Source organism: Mustela lutreola, chromosome 8 (genome assembly GCF_030435805.1).
Source record: "Mustela lutreola isolate mMusLut2 chromosome 8, mMusLut2.pri, whole genome shotgun sequence".
Classification (NCBI taxonomy): domain Eukaryota; kingdom Metazoa; phylum Chordata; class Mammalia; order Carnivora; family Mustelidae; genus Mustela; species Mustela lutreola.
Window position 1 is genome coordinate 130627709 of NC_081297.1, and position 16907 is coordinate 130644615.

General features: G+C 35.7%; 1 protein-coding gene across 5 annotated transcripts in view; it reads right to left on the minus strand.

The window, feature by feature from the left end:
- BLTP3B (bridge-like lipid transfer protein family member 3B) overlaps positions 1-16907 on the minus strand; it is a 107753-nt gene that overhangs the window by 73641 nt on the left and 17205 nt on the right. The window lies entirely within an intron of this gene.

The following is a 16907-nucleotide window of genomic DNA, read 5'->3' on the forward strand; positions in this document are numbered from 1 at the left end:
AGTGAAGACAAGACCATCCCATAACCAAGTTTTGTTCATTTTCCTAAAGACCACATCACAAAAAGGGATATTTCTATTTACTAACCAACCTACCAGGAAGATTAAGGGAAAGGGGACCCTTTAGAAGTAGCAATTGCAACTACTACCCATTCATCATCCCAAGAACAATATCAAAGGATATTAATACTCCTTTTAGAATCATCCAGAGATTCCCAGCTTCAGAAACTGATCCAGATCATTCAAGAATAAATTAGAGTACACAAATCTTTTTTTCTAAAAGGTCTCTGAGGAAGGGGGTTATGCAACTCTATTTGACAGGCAATCTTGGTGTTTTCTACACGAGATGGGTTTACAGGAAGAAATACCAATTACTTATAATCCTGAATTGGATGTACAAATACCATTTACTCCCTTCTGTAAGAGTTAAGATAAATGAAGTATAAAGTATTTAGTGAAAGTGTCAAAAATCACATGAGAGACTAGATCCTAAATTCTAATTAAAGAACACAGATTCTCTATGGTGAATGAAAAATGAAAATTCTTAAACTTAAGAAAAAAGACTGGAAATAACAATAATAGTTAAAACAATACTGGACATTTTCCAAGGGCTTATTGTGTACCAGGTTCTTTGTATGCAAGCATTACTACTTTTTTGAATTCCTATGATAAACCTTTAAGGTCAATACTATTTTTATTCCCACTGTTTTGATAGGCAAACATAATGAGAAACTAACTTACCTTGCCCAGTATCACTAATTGGGCAAGTGATAGAGAGTGACAGATAGATATTGTCTCCAGTAGAGACAATAACAGTAATAATAATAAATTTTGCATACACATTAAAGTACTGCGAATTACATCAGTTTATTTGATCCTTACAACAACCCTAGTTCTTCCCTTTTGCAGAAGGGAACAGCGGCCAAAATGAAGTTCAATCCCTTTGTGACTTCTGACCAGAGCAAGAACCATAAAAGGCATTTCAATGCAGCTTCACAGGAAGATTATGTCTTCTTCCTCTCTTTCCAAAGAGCTGAGACAGAAGTACAATCGTCAATCCATGCCCATCAAAAAGGAGAATGAAGTACGGGTTGGGCAAGAACACTGTAAAAGTCAGCAGATTGGCAAAGCAGTGCGGGTTTACAGGAAGAAATACACCATCTACACCAAATGAGTAAAGTAAGAGAAAGCAAACAACACAACCGTCCATGTGGCCATTCGCCCTAGCAAGGTGGTTATCACTGGACCAAAAGTGGATGAAAGCTACAAAGATTCTTGAATACAAAGCCCAAACTTGCCAAGCAGGAAAGGAAGGGGCAAATATAAAGAAGAAACAACTGAGAAGATGCAGGAATAACGTAACATTATATATAACTTTAAATAAAAACTGTTCAAATGAAAACTATAAATAAATAAAACAACCATTAAAGAAAAAAAAAGAAAAACTTCTAACTTTGCCCAGGAAGTACTTTTTTTATTTTTTTAAAGGATTTTATTTATTTATTTGACAGAGAGATCACAAGAAGGCAGAAAGGCGCAGAGAGAGAGAGAGAGAGAGGGAAGCAGGCTCCCTGCTGAGCAGAGAGCCCAATGTGGGGCTCGATCCTAGGACCCTGAGCCAAAGGCAGAGGCTTAACCCACTGAGCCAACCAGGCACCCCGTAAGTACTTTTTTCAAAAATAAAACTACTGACAAAATTAACTACCAGTTAACAAGAGTTATCAGCCCGTCTTTTGCCTTTTTTGAAACTATTAAAGTAACAAAATATACTGGTTATTTACATCAACAAGAGTATCAATAAATATACACACACTTCATTTCATGCTTTCTACTGACTCTACACCAGAATTTCTTGAGCTGTATTTTATCGGGATTCATATCTTCTCACAGAATGTCAACTGAGAAATGCAGAATTTACATTTAACCCGTATTTGACCTGTGGATGCTGGTTGTATTATACTGACCACCAATAAGTATATATTATTGGTTTAATACTATGATGTTTCCTGACAGCCTTTCACTCCTAATCATAAAGGAATGGCCTACTACCTCAAGGCAGATTATTAGAGCTAGACGGGCGCATTCACTAAGTACTTACTGAGAATTCACTATTCAGACACATACGCTGACAAGCAGTACACTTAAGGAGTGCAGCAAAACAGTAAGATAGCAGGCATAAGCAGAGGGTTTTTCACTGAGAGAAACCCTCAGTGAAAAGATGACATTTGGGCAAACATCTGAAGGAAGTGAAGGAGGTAGCTATTACAAACATCTAAGAATACTCTAGGCGAAGGAAAAAGGAAGCGTAAAAATGTGAGGTGGGAAAATGCTTGATATATCTGAGGAACAGTAAGAAAGTCAATGTTGGCTGGAGTAAGTGAGCAGAAAGGCAAAGGAAATGAGATTAAGTTAGAGAAACAATGAGGCCAGCTCACGCAGGACCTTTAAAACCACTCTGAGGACTATGGCTTTTACTCTAAGTAAAAATAAGAGTGATTAAAGATGGTTTTAACTAGAATAGGAAATTTTTTAAGATTCATTTTTTTATTCGGAGGGAGAGAGAGAGCACAGGGAGACAGAATCTCAAGTAGACTCCATGCTGAATGTGGAATCCAACACAGGATTTATCTCAAGACCCTGATACCATGACATGAGCTGAAATCAAGAATCAGATGCTCAACTCACTCAGCCACCCAGGGGCCCCTGGAAACTTTAATTTTCAAAGGTTCACTCCATTGAGACTATATAAAAAAGGAAGGACATAGAAGCAGGAAGTCCATATAGGAAGTTACTGTGATAATCCAGGTAAGAGAAGATGCTGCCCTGGATCAAGATGGAAGAGTAAAAAGTGATAGAAAAGCAACAGTCGAGATACATTCTGAAAGTAAAGCCAACAGGATTTGATTCTATAGAATGACATCAAGGATGACTTGCAAGGTTTTTAGTCTGAGTAAACGGAAGGACAGAGTTACCATTTATCAGGGCAAAGAAACAGAGGAAGAAATAAGTCTGGAATTGAGGATCCGAATTTAGGATTTGAATAGTTTAATTAAGATATGCCCCTTCGATATCCAAGAAGAGTTGCCAATCTTCAACAATATTCAAATCTCATTCAGTAACCACAGATACAAATTTGGTCATCACCAATATTAGAGATGGTATTTGTAGTTGCAACATGGAGTCAGGAAATAAATGACTCAAGGACTATGGTCAGAGACCACAAAGAAGGCAAGAAATGTGAAAGAAACCATAAAGGAGATTACAGAAGAAGAAGCAGTAAGGGAGGAGAGTTGCTTTCAAGTTTTGTTTTCTTTATTTTCTTTATTAAGGCAAGAGAACATTAAAGCAAGCTTATATGTTGGTGACAATGATGCAGAAAAAAAAAAAAAAAAACTACTGATGCTACAGCAAGGACAGACAACTGCTAGAGCAAAATCCATGATTAGAAGACAGCAGATGCACTACAGATGAGAAGGGTTGGCCTTGAACAGCTCTGACATTGGAAAGCATGTTAATATTTTATACATGTAATAAATAAAATGAGAAAGAATGAGAAGAGGGGAAGCACCTAAAACTGAAAGTAAACTGAAACAAATGAACCTAATTATACTTCAAAAATACTATAAGCATATTTAAAGGGAAGAGGAAGAGAAGAACAGATGGGCAAAGAATAATCTGAGTAACCAACATTATTTATATCATGCTACATACATATCAAGTATATATGTACTGGTGTTGCCAACGATATAAAGAAAATGCTCCTATTATGGTGAAAATTTGTGGTTTAAAATTACATACTGTGATTTCCATTATGTAAAAAGAATATTATAAAATGTCAAATAGCAACTATGGTTGTTGGTAAGACTTTAGACTTCTTCTTCTTTATACTTTCCTATATGTTTAAGTATTCTAATAAGGAGCATATATCACTTTTATAAAGACAAAAGTTAATCAAAAACCCAAAAAGACAGGCCTGGCAGGAGTAAAAGTGAAAGACAGAAACATTAAAATTCAAGTCATTAACAAGAAATTCTACCTTCAATTTAGTTCATACCAAAGGGACAACATCATCAAAGAACACGGGCCTTAAAATCAGACAATAAGTTTGAATTCTTGTTTAGCCACTTGCTGTGGTACCTCTGTGCCTCAGTTTGCTCATCTATAAAATGGGGGAAATAACATCACCCTCAAACAATTTTAGTGAGGATTAAAGACAATATATAAAGCACCAGGTGCAAAACAGATAGCCAAATAAGAGTTCTCTTTTTCCTTCCCTTTTTAAAATTTCGATTAAATCGGGCGCCTGGGTGGTCAGTGGGCTAAGCCGCTGCCTTCGGCTCAGGTCATGATCTCAGGGTCCTGGGATCGAGTCCCGCATCGGGCTCTCTGCTCAGCAGGGAGCCTGCTTCCCTCTCTCTCTGCCTGCCTCTCCATCTGCTTGTGATTTCTCTCTGTCAAATAAATAAATAAAATCTTTAAAAAAAAATAAAATTTCGATTAAATTATGGACATATTGACTATAATTTAAAGCAATATCAAAAGTTCATGCTTATCCAAATAGGACTTCAACAAAATGGTTAAGTTATAGAGCTAATATGGAAAACATCTTATATTAATACTGCTCATCTATTAAACTATTTTAAATAAAAAGCAGAAGATATAATGGTAACCTACATTCACAGCTATGAAACAGCTTGTTCCCCAAATTGGGTAAACAGTGTAAATATCAAATTATTTATCTTCCATTATTCATGTTAATTAGGCTTTAATTTACATATATTTTAGTTTTGCACAAATGTGTCCCAATCATTTACTAATATAATTATGTTTCTTGCAAAAACAGAAACTGGATAATGATTCTTCAGCCACATTTTTCATAACTTAATTAATAAAGGAAAAGCAGACTTCTTTAAGTGTATACTAGGCAAAAAAGGGAGGGAAACTTACAAAAGAGCAGTAAGGGCTGGAAGAGGCACTTTTCTACCTATACTCTTTCCAAGTGCTGCTACAGCTCTTCCGAATATTGCCATCTGAAATCCCCAGATAATTGTATTACTCTATTGAATATTATAACTGAGAAGAACCTGATCCTAAAGAGAATAAATTATTATCTGAAATAAACCACTTTCATTTCATAAAGAACCATGTAAAGCTCATTTTAAAACCAAACTTTTAAAAATAGGGCAGAAATTTAAGTCAATGAACTAAACTTCTGAATAATTTTTTTTTAAACTTAAGATTAAAGAAAGGGGTGGTAGAAATGAAGCATAACATATATACAAAACCAAAGTAGCTGTTAACAAAGACTCAAATGAGGATAAAGGAAAAGCTGATTGACCTGAATATATCAAAGTCACAACAGTACAGAAGAAAGTCATACAATATGTAAAGAAGGGTACAACTTTTACTGATTTTTTTTATTTTTAAAATTTAGAAACACTCTCATTACTATGTACATTATGGCATGCAAAGGGGTTTATTTTAAAATATTTTAATATTTATAAATAATAAATATTTTAAAATATTTTCAAATAAAACCCTTTTTTGCATATTATAAAATATTTATTTTAAAATATTTTAAAATAAACAAACCCTTCACTCCAACATTAGTACCCTATGAAAAAAATTTTAATGTGGATGTTTATATTTTATTGGTTCACTTTTACTACCTTTTTAACAATGTAGTAATTTGAAAACATACTTAAAATATGAAAACAGGCTTCCATTTTATCCAAAATCTTCCCTAATTACACATAATACATGAAAATACATTTACTGGTTTTTTCAGTTATTAACAACAGAAACAGCTAACTAGAGGAATAAAATTTCCAGGCAAATGGAAAGAATGTGTTTGACTTAGATTATGCATTTTAGAATCCATACATAATTATTAGAGTCTAAATTACATGCAAAGCACTGTGCTAAGCAGACACTTAATGGCAGAACAAAGTCAGTCCATAATCAAAGTTTTATAATTTCCTTAAGGTAACAGGCCACAAATGCATAAAAAGTTAAGAATTACAGCTCTGGAAAAAAAAAAAAAAAGAATTACAGCTCTGCAAGAATAAAAATGCAACTTACTAGTCAACCTCTCTATGCCTCAGTTTCCTTATCTGTGAAATGGAGATAAAACAATACCTGCTTTCATAGGGCTGTTTTGGTGAATAACTGGGTTAGGATATGTAAAATGCTGGGAAATGACCCTACTACAAAGGAAAACTCAGTAGTAGCTATTACTAATACAAAAACACAGGTCAAATAGGAATATGAACACAAAGACTTGATATAACCAGTGGTGAAATTTCCCCCCCAAAAAGGGGGGGTTTGATAAGGCAGTAAGTATGCAGATCATAAATAAAAAAGCATAAATTTTATATCTGATGTTACTATAAATTTTAGACATGATTTATTTTAACACTCATCGGATCCATTCTATAGCTACATCATAAAAACAAAGATAATACAGTTATTTGCTAAAGAAACCTGAAACAGATGTCTCAAACCATCTCCAGGTTAAATACACTTAATTGGAGATAGAATTGTAAAATCTTCGTGCTCAAAAGAATCCTAACACAGTTATAAACCCTTTTCTCACTAGTTAGTTACCTACCTTCCTCTACACTTACCTTTTGCATTCAAATACTAAAACCCTGGGATATTCTTTTCAAAACTCATCAGTAAATATGCCTTTCTTGCATTATTCACCTTGCCCTGAAACTGTTTATGGTTCCTGTTATTGAACATGTTATTAAAGATTCACATCAGTGTCTACTATTCTTCTAAACTTAATAATTGGCTCTGTTACCTGATAATTACTTCCTCAAATAACAGTTGTAACTAGAAATAATAATTTCTATTCTGTGATATTTCATGCTCTGACCTGAACTAGATCTTACAGGGAACTTAGCAACACACGTTAAACTGTTTGATTATGAAACGTAGAGTAGGCACAAGTAATCTGAAGTTCCTAGATGGACTTCAAGGGATTCAAGATATTTTATATATTTTCAAAGGGGGCTTTTAGAAACAAAAAAGGCTAATTAAGAACCACTGACTTAAAGAAAAAGGATTAATTTTAACCATTCAGAAAATAAATTACTTCCATATTATAAGTTGGTTTTCAATACTGTTATTATTTAATATAATTGACTTGTTACAAACAAACCCCTCATAGGGTGGCTGCCCAGCTACCAATGATTCCATCTTCCCAGAGAAAGGCTATATATACAGGAGAAAAGTGCATACCTAAAACATACTACTTCTTACCTAAAACATACAGGTGATTGATAAAGAAGCTGAAGAGGCATCTAGGCCGTTAAATCAGATTCTTTCCTTCAGAAATTTGAAACTACAACACTTAGTACCAAGATGACAAATAACAAAGGGATATGACTGACAGAGACACACAGATCCAGTACTTTAGAACTTAAAGATACCATAAAGATTCTTCTCCTATCACTGCTCCAACCTCTTAAATTGGGTCAAATTCACACCTATGAAATTAACTAGTAATTGACATTACTAGCTAGTTTCTCAAGACTGTGCATCCCTATAAAGATTAAATTCTCACTGTATATGAAGAGATATTATAAGAACCAATTATCTTTGTTTAAGCAAATTTAATAGCCTTTGCTTGATTTTACTCAAAACAGTATTTCTAGAAGAAAACAAAGTACCTTAAGACCACACTAAAATCATACAAGAGAGGATGTTTCTGGAGAGACTTCCCAAAATCTGAAAGACTACCAAGCCCTTTGGCTGGGAACAATAAATTATTAATCTGCAACTAATCACATCCTTTCATAGTCTATGGGTTTCATCATGCAGACATAAATATCACTCCACTCAAAACTAAGAAACAGGGGTACCTGGATGACTCAACTGGTTAAGCATCCGATTTGATTTCAGCTAAGGCCATGACCTCAGGGCCCTGGGACTGAGCCTCACGTGGGGCCCTGCACTCAGCATGGAATCTGCTTGAGATTCTCTTCTCCCTCCCTGTCTGCCCCTCCCGCTTGTTCTCTCTCTCTCAAATAAATAAATAAATAAATGTAGAAAGAAAGGAAAAAAAAAAAAGAAAGAGAAATGGATGAAGCCTTTCTAAAGAAACCCATATTCCCTCACTTATTCCATTATCTAACCCCATTTTTTCACCGTAGTTGTACCTCTTTTAATCTGGCACTCTCCTCTTGGGGCTACTTGCTTTCTTGCCCTACTCTATCCCTTATTATCTTCAGGATCAAAAAGTGAACTAGTTATTTTGAAAAATGTTGATATAAGCTAGGTCAAGAAATACACTTTGTTATAGCCTAGTACATACAGATACACACACACAATTCAGATGAAAATTCCACAGAACAATATTTAATACAGTCTGATATTTTCAGTTCTATTTCATTCTTTTAAAACAGTGAGTGATCCCAGGGAGCCTGGGTGGCTCAATCAGTTAAACAGCTGACTCTTGATTTCTACTCAGGTCATGATCTCAGGGTTGTGAGACTGAGCCCTGTGTCAGGCTCTCTCTCCCTCTACCGCTCCCCCAACAAGATGCACGCAGGCTCTCTCTCATGTTCTCTCAAATAAGTCTTCAAAAAAATAAAATGAAGTAAAATATGGTCACAACGTAACACATATTTCACAAGGTAAGTTAAAACTCACAGCTTAACAAAAATATATAAGAAGTACATCATGACCAAGTATGAAGATTGGCTTAACATTCAAAAATCAACCAGTGTCACACACCATATTAAAAAGTAAAATCACAGGGCACCTGGGTAGCTCAGGTCATGATCTCGGGGTCCTGAGATCAAGTCCCACATCCAGCTCCCTGCTCAGTGGGAAGTCTGCTTCTCCCTCTGCCTCTGCTGTTCCCCCAGTTTATGCGCTCTTGCTTGTATGCTCTCTCTCTCTCAAAATAAATGAAACATATAAAAATAAAAAGTAAAATCACATGATGATCAAAATAAAGACATAAAAAAGCACTAGACTAAAGTCAATACCATACATGGAAAAATAACTCTCAACAAACTAGGGATAGAAGAAAACTTCCTCAGGTGCCTGGGTGGCTCAGTCTAAGCAGGAGCCTTTGGCTCAGGTCGTGATCCCATGATCCTAGGATTAAGCCCCACATCGGGCTCCCTGCTTAGGAGGAAGCCTGCTTCTCCCTCTCCCACAAGCAGGAACACTGCTTGTGTTCCTGCTCTCACTGTCTGTCAGGGAAATAAATAAAATCTTAAAAAAAAAAGAAGAATAGAACTTCCTCCAAACTACAAAGGACATCTATGAAAATCCTACAGCTAAAATCATACTTAAAGATGGAAAACTAGGGGCTCCTGGGTGGCTCAGTGGGTTAAGCCTCTGCCTTCAGCTTGGGTCATGATCTCAGGGTCCTGGGATGGAGCCCCGCACTGGGCTCCCTGCTCAGTGGGGAGCCTGCTTCCCCGCTCTCTCTCTGCTTGCCTCTCTGCCTACTTGTGATCTCTCCTTCTGTCAAATAAATAAATAAAATCTTAAAAAAAAAAAAAAAAAAGATGGGAGACTAAAATGCTTTATCCCTAAGACAGAGACAAGACAAAGACATCTGCTCTTACCACTTCTATTCAGCATTGTATTAGAAATTCTAGCCAATGCAATCTAAGGCAAGAAAAAAATAAAAGACATTCTATTTAGAAAAGTAAAACTGCCTTTTCCCCCCAAAGACATGATCATCTGTACAGAAAACCATACAGAACCCTTTTAAAAGTTACCAGACCTAATAAATGAGTGTAGCAAGGTTATAGGATATAAGAGAAATATAAAAAATAAAATCAAATGAAGGGACATAGGAACCAAATGAAAGCATTCCCAATGGCTAAAGCTGGAACAATTTGGGCAACAAAATAAATTATTAGATTATAACTCAAAATATAAAATAAATATACATGAATATATGCAGATATAAATACAAGATTGAATAAATAACTGGGAAAGAAGAGATAAATCTCCCATACAGAAAATAACTTACTTTTTCTCTACTCCAACCTCAGGGAAGTGGAACACAACCCTTCATTCCTTTTGTGTGTGGCTGCTTTTCTTTCCAAAGTATACAGTATGAAAGTGGGCAAAAGAGTAACTTTACAGTGGAGAATCTGACAAAGGCCAACATCAACAATGTTGTACTTTGATACGACATGATAAAAATGGCATTTTGCCTCTGTGGTCTTCTTGCAAAAAAACCTATAATCCATTCTAATCATGAGAAAAATCTTATACAAATACTGACTGAAAGACACCGAACAAAATATCTAACCAATACTACTGAAAACTCTCAAGATCACCAAAAAGAAGGAGTATGAGAAACTGTTTTAGTCAGAATGAGTCTAAAACAAAATGATGACTAAATATATGATATTCACAATGAGATCCTCAAGCTAATGAAGGACATTAGGTAAAAAAAATTGGGAAATATGAGCAAAGTATAGGCTATAGTTAATAATAATTTGTAAATACTGGTTCATTAATTGTGACAAATGTACCATAACTTATAATATATTAATAAAAGAGATGGACTCCAATGCTATTAAATCCTGTCCTTTTCATTTTTTAAAACAGTCCCTGAATAGCTAATTCTTAAAATCTGTTTTTCCACCATAGAAAATCTGTCATGCATGCCTTACTTCAAAGGGGTAAATGAAAAGCTCTAATGATTCATGAAAACTGTTTGAGAGCATAATTCCAAAGCATAACTCTGGAGTTAATTCTTATTAAGACTATGAGAAGCCTAACAAAAATCTTTGCTACAAGTCTCTCAACCAGTATTATTTCTTGATTCATAAAATTTTTCATAATTTCTTACATCCAGTTTTTTGTTTTTAGTAACTTAGCAGAGAGTATTGTGCAGGAGATTACATGGCTGCCTCAAAAGGGCTACTGAGAGTATTTACGAACCTGCCAATCTGGCATTGATTTTTTCAGTGAATGCAAACAAGGATCCAAAGCCTATCTTCTTTTCCCACAGAAAAAATATTTTTAACAGAGACTTTGAGCAGAGAACTTGACCAGTATATCCTAGTAAAAGGAGATGTATGAATAGTGTTTTACTGTATTACATGGTAATCCCTCTATAAAAATTAAAAGATCTATAATAAAGAAAATCACACACACATACACACAAGTAATAGGGGAGATGGGATGTGAGATATATGAACACGCTTCATACTAGCCTTACTGCCTTTTTCTTTTTTAATAATTTTTATAAACATATAATGTCCTCACTGCCTTTCAATCAAAAACTTTTCCGCCCAAAAACATCTTAGTTAAAAAATCATTTGAGCTGCATATGGAAGTTTTATCCATTTTGTTGTGTTTAAGTTTCATTTAAAACAAGTTAGTATAATAAAAATATAAATTGTTTCCATATCCTAAGAATAATAGGAAACTGAAAATTTTAAAGTACCATTTATAAAAGTATGATAAGTATGAAATTTTTAGGATAAATCTGACAAAAGGTATACAAAGTCTATATACTGAGAAACATAAAATGTTGCTAAAATTTTAACAGACATAAATAGAGAAACACATAGGTAGATCAGATGACTCAATATTTTTTAAGATGTCAGTTCTCCTCAAATTGATTTATACATTCCAAACAAAAAAATACCCAGCAGGTTTTTTGGTGAAACAGGTTGATTCTGTAGAGTATCAAACTAACTTTGGAAAAGATGAAAAGAGTTGTAAACCTTGTACTACCAATTTCAAGACTTCTTAAAAAGCAACGGTTCGGGGGGGTGCCTGGGTGGCTGAGTCAGTTAAGCACCTGCCTTCAGCTGAGGTCATGATCCCAGGGTCCTGGGATGGACCATACATCAGGATCCCAGCTCACTGGGGAGTCTGCTTCTCCCTTCCCCACAGCCCCTCCCCCTGTTCCTCCTCTCTCTCAAATAACTAAATAAAATCTTTACAAAATATATTAAAAGGTGCCTGGGTGTCTCAGTTGGTTGGGTGGATGCCTTCGGCTCAGGTCATGATCCCAGCCAGAATCCTGGGATCAAGTCCCATATTGGGCTCCTTGCTCAGCATGGGGCCTGCTTCTCCGTCTGCCTGCCACTTTCCCTGCTTGTGCTCTCTCCCTGTCAAATAAATAAAATCTTTTTTAAAAGAGAGAGAGAAGAAAGAAAGAGAAAATAAAATACATTTTTAAAAAAGTTACAGTGGGGTATGTGGCTGGCTCAGTTGATAGAGCATGAAACTTTATCTCACGGTCAGGAGTTCAATCCCGATGTCGGACATAGTGCATACTTTAAAAAAAACAACAAACTACAATATTCAAGATGGTTTGAGACTGGTGTCAAGTCCCACAAACAATGGAACAAACTAGAGCGTCCTGAAATAGAACTAAATTTGTAGTAAGGGGATTTTCAACAAAGGCAGAAAAGCAAATCAGTGGTAAAAAGACAGGGGTGCTTGGGTGGCTCAGTTTTGATCTCAGCTCAGGTCTTGATCTCAGGATTGTAAGCGCAAGCCTGCTTATGGCTTAAAAACAAAACAAAACAAAAAAGATACTATTCTCAATAAACTGTGTTGGAAACACTGTATAGCCACTGCCAAAAGAAAAAAAAAAAAAACAAAAAAGGATCTTGATACTTACCTCACACCATAAACAAATACTTAAATAGGTCACAGACCAAAATCTAAAAACTGGATCCATAAAATCGCTGTAAGAAAATACAGGAGAAAATCCTGGTGATCTTGAGCCTGTCAAAGATTTTTTTTTCCTTAGGATTTTATTTATTGATTTATTTGGGGGGTGGAGAGAGCACAAGCAGGAGGAGAGGAAGAGGCCAAGGGAGAGGAAGAAGCAGACTCCCTGGTGAGCAGGGAGCCGGGTGCAGGGTTCAATCCCAAGACCTTAACTGAAGGCAGACGCTTAACCAACTGAGCCATCCAGGTGCCCCAAGCCTGGCAAAGATTTCTATAACATAACAAAAAATGCACAAATCATAAAAGAAAAAAAACAATAAATTATGTTTTATCAAAATTAAAAACCCCACTCATCAAAGACACTGTTACTAAAGGAGAAGCCAAAGAGGAGGAGAAAATATATTTACAAAACATGTTTGAAAAAGGACTTTTATTTACAATATATAAAGATTCTTACAACTCAAAAGTAAGACAACTAATTAATAAAATAAGCAAAAGATTTAAACAGACCCTCAAACCAAAGAAGACACAGAGATGGCAGATAAACACATGAAAAGATATACAATACAGCCAGTCAACAGGGAATTTGAAATTAAAACCATACCACTACTTACCCGCTAAAATGAGAAAATTAAAAGACTGACGATACTGAGCACTGCTGAAGATATGGAACAACCAGAACTCTCACACACTTACTGGTGAGAACATAAAATGTACACTTCAGAATGCTGTTTACCAGTTTCTTAACTTACATATGTACCCATACATAACTCAATCATCCTACTCCTAGGCATTTACCCAAGAAAAATGAAAACCATGTGTCCTCACAAAGACTTTCACACAAATATTTACAGTAGCTTTATTTATAATAGTCAAAAACTGGAAACAACCTAAATGACCATCATCAGGTGAATGGATAAACACATTATGGCATATTCACAATGGAATATGAATATATTCAGTAATAAGAGAGAAGGCATATGGGGCACTTGGGTAGCTCAGTTGTTAAACGTCTGCCTTTGGCCTAGGTCATGGTCCCGGGGTCCTGGGATTGAGCTTCACGTCAGGCTCCCTGTTCTGTGGGAAGCCTGCTTCTCCCTCTCCCACTCCCCATGCTTGTGTTCCCTCTCTCACTCTCTCTCTGTCTAATAAATAAAATCTTAAAAAAGAGAAAGAGAGAGAGAGACGATTTACAACAAACCAGATTAACTGCAAAATAATTGTGCTGAGGGATAGAGGCCAAAAGAAGGTATAAGATTCATTCATATAAAATTCTAAAAAATACAAACTAATCTAAGTGAAATAAAGCAGATTATATAATAACAAAGCATGAGACAGGAGGGGAAGAAGGAGAGGATTACATTAGGACATGAGGGAACTTAAAAGCTTATGCCAAAATTTTATTAAACTGTATACCTTAAATATGTACAGTTTACTGCATATAAATCAGTTATATTTCAATAAAGCTGCTTAAGTCATATATAAAAATGCTTATAGAAGACTGATTTTCTTTACTTGCATATTAAAAAATAATCAAACCAAACAAAATATAAATTGAAAATGCTCAATAAAGAAGGTAATTTATTATGAATACAACTTTTCTCTCTCTCTTTCTCTCTCTCTCACACACACACACACCATGTATATAGGTGAATATATACATCCTAATAAAAAAGAAAATGGACTAGTTAACTTAATAAAGTACAAGGAAATCAGAATTTTTAAGATATCTGAACCATGGCTTTTTGAAAATATTTGTAATTTGCCATCTGAAGATACAAGAAGCAATTTTTAAGCCACATTAAAAAACTGAATAGATCACTTAGCATGGAGTCTGCTAGGGATTCTCTCTCCCTCTCCTTCTGACCCTTCTGCTCATGTTCTTTCTCTCTCTAAATAAATAAATAAATCTTTAAAAAATTTTTAAAAATTAAAAACCAAGTAAATCAATAAGCAGCCTTCATACTATCAAAAAATATAAAAGAACTTCAGGATTTTAACACCTGAAAAGTTCCACTAATCCAAAGTATTCATCTTATAAAATGTGAAGTCCAAAAGGGTTCAGTGAACTGCTAAAGTCATATCACAGCAGAGCCAAGACTATAATCAAATGTGTATAGTTTTAACTTAAAAGGTATTTCAATATCAATTACCATTTCATTATCATACTCACTGATTTTCAATTCAACAATATTTAATAAACATTTCCTGGGCATTATAGGAGTATGTGGCAATTCTTATCTTCAAGGAGCTTTCAATGTCAATTTGAGGCTTATTAAATATTTAAGACAAATATTTTCTTCAAAGAAAACTACAATGTTATTGGAAGAAGAATCATGTTTTGCTCACAATAATTTTTTTTTTTTTAGTATTCTCAATTCACAGAGTTTGTTTGGCTTGGTTATTTTTATAATATACATGTAAAGGAAATCAAGCAATCTTGTCTAGCCAGTTTTTTCACACTTAAAGAAATGAAAAGTTTTTTATTTTTTTTAAAGATTTTATTTATTTATTTTCCAGACAGAGATAACAAGTAAGTAGAGAAGAAGGCAGAGAGAGAGGGGGAAGCAGGCTCCCCACTCAGCACAGAGCCCGATGCGGGGCTCAATCCCAGGACCCTGGGATCATGACCTAAGCCAAAGGCAAAGGCTTTAACCCACTGAGCCACCCAGGCGCCCCAAAGAAATGAAAAGTTTTAAAGGATGGAAGAAGTTATAAGTTGGCAGCCTCTGAACTTTGTTTTACCACAAATATGTTTTATCTGCACAGTGTTTTAAAAAACCTGAATTGGGGGTGCCTAGGTGGCTCAGTGGGTTAATGCCACTGAGCCTTCAGCTCAGGTCATGATCTCAAGGTCCTAGGTTCTAGCCCCGCATCAGGCTCTCTGCTCAGCAGGGAGCTGCTTCCCGTCTCTCTCTGCCTGCCTCTCTACCTACTTGTGCTCTCTGTCAAATAAATAAATAAAATCTTTAAAAACCTGAATCGGTGGCTAACATTTAAAATGAGCAGACATTATATTAAAATCTGGGTTTCCTGATTTTGTTGAAATATTGGAAGATCTGACACAAATACACATGCATTTCATGGCAAAAACTGAGCAATGATTAATTAGGCTCTTGGGTAACTTAGACAAGACATAATTACTGCTTTCAATAACCTCATAGTTTAGTATTAGAGACAAGCACATAAACAAATCATGACAGTACATTATAGTTTTACTACGTGCCAAGCACTGTGTAACAGGTATTACAATAAAAATGAAAATAGGGGGCGCCTGGGTGGCTCAGTGGGTTAAGCCGCTGCCTTCGGCTCGGGTCATGATCTCAGGGTCCTGGGATCGAGTCCCGCATCGGGCTCTCTGCTCAGCAGGGAGCCTGCTTCCTCCTCTCTCTGCCTGCCTCTCTGCTTACTTGTAATTTCTCTCTGTCAAATAAATAAATAAAATCTTTAAAAAAAAAAAAAAAAAAATAACCTCATAGTTTAGTATTAGAGACAAGCACATAAACAAATCATGACAGTACATTATAGTTTTACTACGTGCCAAGCACTGTGTAACAGGTATTACAATAAAAATGAAAATAGGGGGCGCCTGGGTGGCTCAGTGGGTTAAGCCGCTGCCTTTGGCTCAGGTCATGATCTCGGGGTCCTGGGATCGAGTCCCGCATGGGGCTCTCTGCTTGGCAGGGAGCCTGCTTCCTCCTCTCTCTCCCTCTGCCTGCCTCTCTGACTACTTGTGATTTCTCTCTGTCAAATAAATAAATAAAATCTTTTTAAAAAAAAATGAAAATAGGATAAGATGGAGGTACACGAGAAGTAGTGATCATTTGCTAAAAACACTGTTTAGGGAAGGCTTCATGAAGGAGGCCAAACTTGAACTGTGTTTTTTAAGAGTTAAGTTTCTGCCAGGTGAATAGGAGAGAGGAGGACATCTTAGGCACGGTGACAGAATGTTCAAGGCTACAGGATCACATACAATAGCCATGGATGAAGTATAAGGCATCAGGTAGTTTGTAACAAAATGGAATGCCTTTGAAAGATGGACTAAAGCCAGATCACAAAAGACGCTTGCATCCTGTGCCAAGGAATGTAGGTTTCATCCTACGCATCTGTATTGTTCCCACAATGCTCCTAAGAAGACTCATGATTCAACATTGCTGGGTGGAGAAATAAAAAGGGAAAAGATATAATAGCTGAGCGCCCTAATTACTGATTCAACTAAATTACTAAAAGGC